Genomic DNA, 11,842 nt, shown 5'->3' on the forward strand with positions numbered 1-11,842 from the left:
TTGACCTGAAATACAGATGTCCGGATTAGACAAATTGTAGATTGTATTCCCACAAATCAATGAAAATTACGAATGGAATGCACGATGGAAATTCCAGGTAAAACACATATTAAACATATCCACATCATATTGACTTAAACTACAATTAATACCATAACCACACTAATTTCATCACAGTTTATATTTGATTTGGTAAATCATACTATCTCTATTGCATCTATTTATAAAATTACGAAACCTGTTACTATTTTTGTTTTGTCTTGTTCACTTGGTAACGTAATGTCTGTGGCGTGTTTTGTCATTGTTTGTGTCTGTTATGGATGGATTTGAGAAACAGATATAGAGAGAGTGTGTGAATCATTGATATTTATCCTTTTTGTGGTCGTATATATTCAAAATATTTACCTTTTTGTTGATACAATGTATAATGGATTACATATACTGTAAACCAACTAATTTTCGCGTTTTTTTATGTTGATCAGGACTCGCGAAAATCAATGACCGCGACAAGGTTTTAACTGCCAGTATAACACATCATTTTAACTGAAAATCGCAAAATCGTCACAATAATATATAACGCGATATTTTCACGAACGTTGGTATACAGTAGTATGCATAGCATTTTATGATATTGATTTCTTGATATCCATTCCGTATATACTTTCTGCTTTTATCAATAATTGTGTTCAAAATGAACAAATTAAAATGAATCTTAATTCCAGACAGTTAAGTCGAACTTAATTTTGGCAATATATTAATAAATGTTATTTTCCTACAAACGAATACATTTCAAACAACTCAGTATGACATATATTAGTGTTGGTGAAACATTCTTGGATCAGCTGTACGAATACACTGACAGAGGTACCAAGGTAATGTATAAATTTGAAAGTTTGACAGAGCCGTTGGCAATCAAGTAGTGAATATTAGGCAATAGTAGAATTAATATTTTTATGAAGTTGTTCATTTTATAGCACTTTATATATTGAATGGCCAATTCGTTTATTGTCAAGTTTCTGTGCACACGCTTTACCCTAATAAAGTAACTATCCTACTCATAAAGTCATTAGGATCCTATGTGATCATGTTTCTGGCTACCATTATAAATTATTATTGTTCTTTTGTCGATTTTTATGATCTCTTCCCTTGGTATTGCTCTGAATTTATATGTACACTCATTATTTTTGTCTAAACATTCTGATTGGCTCAAATCGAGAATCAAATCGTAGGATTTCAACGCTTACAAAAATGCTCCAAAAATAGAAACATTCGGTTATTAATTAATAATACAAATCCTGTTGTGGTTGGCTTGTTTTACGTTATGATAAAAACACATTCTCTTAACCTACTTATCAATAATGAATCATTGTTGAGGTCAATATGATGCTACATTGATCCGGTATAATCTAATAATGACCGAGATGGAAGCTACATGCCCTGATTAAGAACCCACAACATCACAGTTGGAGAGTTTGGAAAGACGGCGTGTAGTTACGGTAGTCACGTGGTGCTTTCGAGAACGATGTTACAATATCGTTTCGTTAAAACGTGGGATCCACTTACCTATGTTCAATATTTATTTTTGTATAAAAAAATCCGAATTATTACCTTTCATCTTCACTTCTGTTCATTTTTTATTTCTATGTTACAGTAGTGTATAACATGATTTTTCCAGAACTCTTCTGAGTAAATATTATCAGTGCGACAGATACGTAACACGTATCACTAGAACTTTATCATACATTCAAGAAAGAGTATGTTATACAATCATTTATCATTGTTCAATAATCGTATACAAATTGTACCTTTGATTGAAAGTTTAAAATACCGTGAAAGTAAAACAAGTCAACCACAACACAGATGCGTATAACTATTCCAAATTTTGGGCCCCGAGTAGAACCACGTCCACGTCGTGGGGCTCGGTAACATACTAGGTATGGTATGGCGAAGTGTTCTACGTATAACTGATATACACCGTTTTTTATTTCACCGAACTTAATTTGACACTGAACATTCACATACTGTAAACATACTTATTTTTGTCGTATTTAACCAATGAATTTCGTTAATCCATATCCGAGCTAATTGTGCATTTGTTTCGCAATCGCTCTAAAGTCTGACTGCGCTAAAATAAACACATTTGTAGCACATGTATTAATATATTCGGAAATATTATCGCATCAAAGTTACAAGTGCCATAACTGGGCGAAAAGTTTGACATTGTTTCTTTTTTCTCCATGAATCTAATGAAAACCAACAAATTTGATGAATAAAGCTGTAAAAAAAGCATCCAAATGAACTGAGTAGCATGTATGATGCCTAATAAACAGAAGTTACAACTCAAAAGTCATACACTGTACATACACCGTAAACATCTTGTTTTAATGCGTTATGTATGTTAGAGTGTAAACTTACCTTGCAAAAAAGTAAAAATGAAATTTTAAAAAAAGTTGGCTTCATAGTTGGACTTATGTACTCATCTCACTGTACTGTAAAAGTGGATACAACTATTTCTGGCAGTACTGCCAAAAACATTTTCAGCTTTTATTTGTACTTTATCAAAACATTGTATACATACATTGTATTAAGTATTAAAATTATCAAATGTTGATACCTGTAGTGTTACTCCAACAGGGATTGATAAGTATAAGTATAGGTGTGAGGAGATTCATTATTATCACATCAAGGTTCCAGTTCTGAAGCATCATCTACGTGATAGGTTTATACGATATCTGTCATTTGGTCGCAAAATCCACGTGTTGTACAACGATTTCACGGGGTTTGTTGATGGTTATGGTAGCTCACCTGCCCGAGAGCAGGTGGGATTTTGCCGTGGTGCGGCGTCAATCGTCCGTTTGTCCGGCGTCAATATTTCAATTTAAACAACTTCTTCTTCAAATGTTGTAGACTTCGACTAATAGCATGCCGGGATGAAGGCCTACACAATTTGTTAAACTGAATGACATTGACATTCATTCAAGCAATCTGATTAAAATACATACTTATCAAACGTAGTGATAATAAGGATCTGTATTTTAATCAGATTGTCATTCAAGATCACAAATATTAAAATATTTAAACGACTTGTTAATACCCAGGAGATCTAAAACATCTCCGCACATGTAGTTTAGTAAGGCAGGTACATATCTAATGTAGTTAAAAAGGACAACTTGCTCTCTCAGACTTTGCTTACTGGACAAGTGAGGTTTAGTGTTAGTTGTATTTTGAAAACTTTGGAAATATTTTGTTTCGGTAGGCCACTTTTATTGCTAATGATTATTTTACAACGATGTTGGTATATTTTTCGTTCATCTTACTTAGAACATATTGTATTGACTTGTTTGTAGCAAATAGAAAATATTATATTGAGGGCCAAGATTTTAAAGAAAAGTATCCGCGTTATCCAGCTTACATGAAAAATACTGCACTGTACAAAACATCGTTTACAGTACACCAAGATATGTAATTAGTAATTATGGAGTTTGTGTGTTAAAATATACCTACATGTATATTCAACCCATGACAGACATTTTTTTGCGGATGTCAAATACAACATTACTTAATTTTACATAGCGTGACATTTAACGCAAATAAGCCTGAACTTCAATTTAACGAAATCAACAGGATGAATATTTCAATATGACTATTATTAGGGAATTGCTATTAACATATTGACATAGGGAACAAGAAATATGTCAAATAAAATTCACGGACCAAAGGGAAAAAAACTGGAATTCAAGTTATTCAACCTCTGAGAGTAGCCATGTGTCCGTTCCATGTTTGTGATTACTTCCATCCAACATTTTACGCATCATCCGGTTAAAGGTTGCACCATAGTTCACTAACTTGAATGGTAGCTTACGGAACTGATAATATCCTTCATCAGTTCTAAATGCTGTCATATGTCGCGAAGATTCTTCGACAAGACTATAGATATCCAATATCCTTTCGGGAGATCCAGTTTCGAAAAGAAAATAGTTTTGTGGAGTCCTGTAAGAATGTTCTCCATATCATCCATGGGTTCTGGGTGAAATCTCGTTATCGCGTTTAGGCGACGGTAGACAACACATACACGATTTGTGTTGCCGTTTTTCTTTACCATAACAATGGGAGCACTATAGGAGAAAGTTGATTGCTCTACAATCTCCATGTTTATCATTTTCTTGACCTCCTTGCGTATGGAATAGGATACGGTTTTACACAAATATGGAGTCGCTAGTTATTTCTATGCAATGTTCTTGTAAATGAGTCGTACATGGAGTGTCCGTAAAGATATCCTTAAACTCTCTCAAGAACCTGGTGACTTGATTACGCTGGTCCTTCGTTAACTCCTCGATAACAACCACGCCCTTATATGTATCGACTCCTGTAATATATCCGAGCTCGAGTAGGTGTTCATCCTCTACAGCTCCGATGTCCTCGTGGTAATCATTTTATTGACTATTTCAACTACATTATATGGACCTTTACATTGTAGTAACAACTTGTTTTAATCTGTCGGTAACAAAACGAGAACTATATGGCCGACTTCGAGATATCGATATATTATCTTTTTGTCGTAATGTCGTTTATAGGTCTTCTGCGCAGAACTTAGACTCCCCCTTGCGATTTTTCATGTTTCCTCTAACTTATCCCTCAGATCAAGCAACGTGTTTGTATGTTGTTTTTACCTCTGAGGTTCCATCCAACTCTTCTGTCCATATTTTTTTTAGAGCTTGCATCGGTCCTCTCACTGTCCTTTCATACAATTACTTAAAAGGCGCAAATCCTGTGCTGGCCTGTGGCACTTCTCTATAAGCAAACAGTACTGCTGGTAAGTAACTATTCCAGTCTTTGGGTCTTTCCTGACACATTTTCTTCAGCATGATTTGGAGAACGCCATTCATGTGCTCGCAAAAACCTTTGCACTTTGGATTATACGATGTCGTAAACAGTTGTTTCACAAATACTTGCCTACAGACTTCCTCTAAAAGCTATGATGTAAACTGTGAACATCTATCACTTAAAATCTCCTTCGGAAATCCATTACGACAGAAAATTCCGAGCAGAGCTTCAGCAACCCTCTCAGTTTCAATCCTAGGGAGGGCTATTGCCTCGGGGTATGTGGTCGCGTATTCTACTACAGTCAATATATACCGATTCTTGTCCTCCGGGATAGGATGTGTCGGTCCTATAAGGTCCACAGCCACTCCTGATATGGTTCCTCTATAAGAGACATCTTCTCTCCTAGTGTTACCTTAGTAATCCTCCCTCTGGCATGGTCTTTTGGCAAATTGTAACATGACTGACAACATCGTGTAACGTCTCCTGTAATCCCCGGCCAATGAAAACTTGTCGATATCCGATCTATGGCTTTTTTGAATTCTCAGATGGTCTTTTGCTTGTGATCTGGTCATAACAGCTGACACTTGTGCCCTCTCACTAAGCGGTTTCCAGTCCTCATTAGCTGTTAGACTCGAACTATCTATGTTTCCAATGACATGGTCATATATAGGGTTCTTCATGCACATAGCCTCAATCTCCCAAGTGAAGTATGAGGAATCCACCACAACTTAAGCAATCTTGAACCGTCGCACCGTTTCCATCTGTCAACACACATGGGTGTTCCTTTGAGGTAAGCTGGTCAGGCTGGACTAAGTCTTCTCTAACAGCAGCTGTACTTCATTCAGTATCTGTCAAGACTTGAACCTCGTGTTCTCCCAAGTATCCTTCTTGAATGGGCATATCGCTGTCATCGACAGGAAGTAAACGTCCCAGCGCCTTCGAAACCTTCTGTTCTTGTATGTTTGTACAGTCGTCCCATACATCACTAACCTCCTTAATTGCAATCTCGATTCCCTTTAAGTCAATATCCATCTTATCCTTCACAGTCTTTCATTCCATAGTTTTCCATAACGCTGCTTTCTTCACTACCGTTTCACTTCTGTTTCACACTATCCACAGTGCAAATTTTCCCAATTGTAAATGGTCTCTTTTAATGTGGCCTCCCCCGTTACAAATGAAACAGCGTCTGGTTGACTTCATACCATTACTAGTCTTTGTACTGTCACTAGCGTGTTTCTGGTTTTCTTGGTAATGACCTTTGGCATGGTTTTGTCTATCCTTGTTGTCATGTGGGGTCTTAATGTTCTTAGTAATGCCTCAACCATGTGCTTCCATGTACTGTTCAGCCAAGCATGTCGTTTCCTCCACATCCTTTGGAAGTCGTTCCCTCAGAAACACAGCCATTTCTGCAGAACATGTCTGAATGAAGTGTTCCCTAACTAACAAGTCCTTCAATCCTTCATAAGATTCCTCAATCTCTGCCATGTCTGTCCATCTCTCTAAGTACCTGTTAAGTCGGGCTATAAAGTGGAAAGCTGTCTCTCCCTTTCTCCGAAATGCCTCCTCTGTGAGGTCGTAACGTCTCAGTAATGCCTTTTTTCAAATCTCCATACTTATCGATAAGCGTGGGCGGCATGCTAGAATAACCTGTAAACCTTTCCTCGTTAGTAAAGGACTCAGGCTTACAAGCTAGGTATCTTCGGACCAACCCTTTGATAAAGAAAACTATTCAAACCTGTAAGAATGCATCTAAATCATCCTTCTGCTCATCAAATCTGGGTAACCTAGGCTTCAGTGACTTAGACCTGGAGTCCTTAGTATTAGCTCTGGTAAACTCACTACGCACTTCCTCCGCTTTAGGTTTCGCCATCACAACATCCGCCTATATCTTGACTGTCTCAATCTCTAATTGTCGAGCCGACTCTGCATCCTTGCTTGCAGCCTCATCTTTCGCCTCAGATATGTCAGGAGCTCTCTCTTCCCTCGCCAAGAAATCTTGCTCCTTCGTGACAATAAGTTTTTCAAACTGCTAATCTTTAATTCCTAACCTTTCCCCATATGATAGCCATTTTTCGTAATCCATCGTTTTATTCCCAGTTGATCACGCCACATAAAAATGGACAATAAAATCAATGGTGCTATATTCTCATGAAATAATTGACAATATATTCCAAAATGTCAATGTCTCGTCACTTTCAAATAATTGTTTAATTTAGTGTACTCATTTACCAAGTAGCTATATCCAGTGCACTTTTACACTTTATAAGTGACAATGTGATTCCTATCAACAAAACCATAAACGAAAATAAACTCTTGTTTTACTAAATAGTTCCAAACTATTTATCTATGTATTCCGAAGGAGAATCTAACCTAAAATAGTATCTCATTATTTTATTTTCAATAGAATAACTCTATGTGACTGCGGCCTACTCGTTACTTACTGTTCTAGCCAACAGTTTAAAAATGTTCACAAAACTGTCTTGTGATATCTCAAAGTACCTAAGTATAGTGTTTAGCCTCTCCGACAGGTCAAAACAATCTATAAATACCTACGAAAATGTAGTATATCTACAACTAAAATATAGAACAATGGTGATGTAGTAACCAAATTACTTATTGCATAGAATAACAGCCCGTATTTGTAAATAGTGCTCGATCTATTCTTACACTATTGTACAGAATAACAGTCTCTAAAAATACTGTTGTGAAACCTCGTGCAATGCCACACATGAAACTACACGTTAACTGGTAATGAAAGTAAACTCACCAGGAACTGTGGCTTTTGACGAGTACAGGCATAAACATACAGGTCATCTACAGTCAATACAAGACATAGTCAATATGCCAACACATATAAGCTACGTAATTCACGTGTAAACTGGATGGTGCTGGATTCAAGACTGGCGAGATTTGTCAACTAGCTGTCGGACGCACACAGATGCCAAAGGTATCTCGAATACCCGCAGCATTTCGACTACTCGAACAAACCCAGTTTCACTACACATTTTCCCGTTTTAATGTTCCTCCTTCATCGGAAGCCAAGTATGAGTTCCCAACGTTATTGCCTGTTTGATGTTGTATCAAGGAGTATTGAATATGACCTCTGACCTTGTGACAATCTGCATATATACTAAAATTATGTCTCCGCACATGATAATTACTGACATGAGACATCATGACGAAAAAAAGCTTCAGCTCACCACTATGCAGGGGCATGAAGCTATCTGACAGTGTGGCTTCGTAGATTATATGTTCAAAGACTTCTGCTAACCAGCTAGAATAATGGTGTGTTGTTGTAAGGTTCATTTCTTGAAATGTATGCTTTCTACAATACCATTATCTACGAAGGTGGCATGGTGTCTTTGGCTTTAACACTATAGAGATAATGCTTCTGCTTAGATAATCCCGAATTCGAGCATTTTCTCTAAGTGCCTTTCCCACAAAATTGATGTTAGACGGATCTTCTTAGACATATTTGGAGCCTACTTACCGTAGTTACAACCGCAAACAATACCTGCGATGACCAAAATATTCATCAGGAATTAAAAGTAAAATTTGACACAATGTTTGGAGTCATGTTGTTCTTACTATGAACTGATGCTGGTGTCTTGTCTCTTGTAGAAGATTTAAGCTGCTTGCTGACCTTGGCTCCAACTTCTGTAGCAGAGCGTTGAACCCAAGATTCCCGTCATGCTGAACTGCCGAAGCATAGAAATCGCTGGCTTTGCTTACTAAGCTTCAACATAGCTGGTCTCTCATCTCATGGGTCCAGTTTCTTGCCACAACATACCTCATGAACTTGTAATTAAAGCCAACCCAGTAATCGTCACCATTGAACTTTAAACCTTTTGAATGGGTATCATTCAGAGAATCTGAGTCAATCCCATCTGGGGCTTGCTGTCCATGTGTTGGTACTGGCTGAGGCTGATCTTGTAAAAGACCCTCAAGTTGATTACATCATTCCCAATGAGGTTCATCTTGTGTTTGGTCTACATGCTTACCTTGGAGTGTATCTCTTGGTTTGTACCCCAGTTTACCTTGTGTCAGGTCCACTGGCTGCTCTCCATGTTGTTATTTCTGTAGTACCTGACCGTGTGTTGGTAGTTCACCTTGGGATGGCACTTGATCTTGTTCAGAAGTCATTTGACCTTCAGACTGATCTTAGGGCTGACCTGTGTTTTCAGATTCAAGATTTCCTTGGTGCTGACATTGAGGGTGTACTCCAATTTGAACTTCAGTTGGCACATGACCGCGGGGTTGTCCTGAATGTACATCTAGATGATTTCCTTGAAAGTGATCATAGGTTTGCTCCCCAAGATGGCCTTAAGGCAATACTTTACCTTGAGGTAGAACTTTACCTTGAGGCACCAGTGCTGTATATCCAGGCGGTGGACTAGGTGTCAGATATCCTGGTGTTTGAGGCGTTGGGTAACCATTGTTTGGGTACATACCTGGCCAGTATCCATAGAGGAACATCTGGTATACCTGAGAGTATCCTGGTTGTGTTTGTGACATGTATGGGGCTTGTAATCCACCATTCACGCCATTAGGCCTATACATGCTCAATGGGTCAGTCGGGTACATACCAGGTGGAACTTTATGAAAGTGCTGTCTCTGTGGCATATACATGTATCCCTGGTTACCGCTGTAAGTGCCTGGGTTTATAGATGTTGTCTGCTGAGGAGTTTTCATTAATGGATAGCTACTCACCGGTATGGTCATGGGTGATTAGGATAAGTGCGAGACTTGTGGTATCACGTCATTTCAATAAGGTGTAGTGCTAGCCATGACAGGAATAGTGTTCATCCTATCAGCTGAATCTGGCCTCTCCTCCCCACTAACACTGAGCTGAAACCTGTATTTCCTCTGCACCATCCATCTCATTTTGATTGTCAGGTTAGGCTCAAAGTCCACAATCTTCATTATCTTCTTTGGCACGTAGTCACAAGTACATGTACATTCTCCCCTATCCTATGAAAAGACTCTGATATGGCAGTCATTTTGGTAAGAAGTAGCGTGTTATTCAAAAGAGGGAACACACGAAATTACAAAGCAATGCGAAAAATAACTTATCAATGATAAACTACCATTCCTCACGAAATATCAGAAAATTTTGAAAAAAAATACATTTCAACAAAATGGTTAAGGTTTTTTTAATGCTATGTAAGCAAACATTTATATCAAATATATAATATCGTAAGGGCTAAATTACAATTGATTAAGTAAACACTGAACAAAAAGTAAATTGTTAAACAATGACATTTACAACCTTGCAAAAATATTCTTTAAAAAAACCCGCAAAAAATAGCCTCAAGACATTAAGTTATGCAAACGAAATGTTCCGCACAAAAACAGCAAAACATATATACAAAAATGAGCCTAAAATATCACGATTTATAAAATAACGAAACAGTGAAATAAATTAACAAAAGCAGTATACTTCACAAAAATTATCAGCGACACATAATAAATCCAAATGGCGACAATGCACGTGCTTTTAAAACTCGACAAAAATGCCAGGTCCGTAATTTGCGACGACGATAATGTTGTAATACCTCGTGCAGTGCCACACATGAAACTACACGGTCATTGAAAATGAAAGTATACTCACCAGGAACTGTGGCTCTTAGTGAGTACAGGCATAAACATACAGGTCATCTACAGTCAATACAAGTCATAGTTAATATATCAACATATATGGGCTACGTAATGCACGTGTAAACTGGCTGGCGCTGGATTCAAGACTGGCGAGATTTGTCAACTACCTATCGGACGCACACAGATACTCGAGGTATCCCGAATACCCGCGGCATTCCGATATTTACGACTACTCTACCAAACGCTGTTTCACTACAATGCAAGACCCGACCTACTCTAATACACTTAGCACATGAATGTTTCTACTATACAGTATTTAATTTCCATAACCCTTCCTACATTGAGTTGCAGTATCTCAGACAGCGACATTGCTTTGTTAATGTTTACCTCTATTAATAGTGAACATGTAAACACTGTCACTAAACTCAGTACGCATTGCTCATTTACACGTACAATACCAACAACCAATTTTATTCACATAGCTCAGCGTTTTACCCAGTTACAATTGTAAGCCAAAATTTCACTTAACAAATTCGTCAGCAGACGAGCCCCCAAATTGTCACAAACGTTCACAAAATGTTAATTCTATATGTTCTTGGATCTTTTCTTGGGTAGCAGTGCTTTAACTGAGCTGAGTGACAACATAGGCCTTGGTATACATTTAACAATTTAATAAGCATAAACATAGATAAATACCATAATGTAGTCCATGTGTTGGGCACCAACGACACTTATGATTTCACAGTTCATGAGTTCATCTCCGTGTACCGTCCACGATTCAGCGCGTCCCGCGCACGCTTCGTAACATCTCCATTCGTGAATTATCTATGTCACCTCACCACTATACCATGATGCGAAATCAGTCATTCTCTACATATGTATGGAAGCAATTTAGTCCATGTTATCACTGAGCACACTTAACTGTAGTGTAATTCGCTCCATCCGCTTACGTCGTCCCATTGTTTCCGCTTCCCGCGTTGCGTCCAAGCTGACAATACCCTTTTTTCATCACGGTATTCCATCAAGGGCGGTAACTATTCCCAACTACCACCTTATAGGGAACACCACACCAAGTTCCGGGCGCGATTACAAGTATATCAAGGATATGTCTTTCCGAAATATTGTGTCCACACACAAATATATCACTTTAAAGTGTGTCTGGAATAGCGTTGCCCACACAAATAGTATCTGTTATTCTCATCAAAATTATCAATTTTAACACTTGTACATTTTGGGTTCCAATGCCTCTTGTAACGAATGAATGACTTTACTGGACACATATGATCGTCTGGAACATATAAGAGTAACGACATACCCTAAATAATTGGAAAAAATAGTCTCACTTTCAAAGGTCTTAGTAATACTGTCTAAATAAAATGAAAGCTATATTAACAACATAAATTTAATGAAATGATGCTTG

The 11,842-nt window shown here is 37.7% G+C and overlaps 1 protein-coding gene across 1 annotated transcript in view; it reads right to left on the reverse strand.

Moving 5' to 3' along the window:
• The window catches only part of LOC138310887 (uncharacterized), a 60,006-nt gene that overhangs the window by 12,292 nt on the left and 35,872 nt on the right, over positions 1–11,842 (reverse strand). The window lies entirely within an intron of this gene.

The sequence above is a fragment of the Argopecten irradians genome, chromosome 16 (assembly GCF_041381155.1).
Source record: "Argopecten irradians isolate NY chromosome 16, Ai_NY, whole genome shotgun sequence".
NCBI lineage: Eukaryota > Metazoa > Mollusca > Bivalvia > Pectinida > Pectinidae > Argopecten > Argopecten irradians.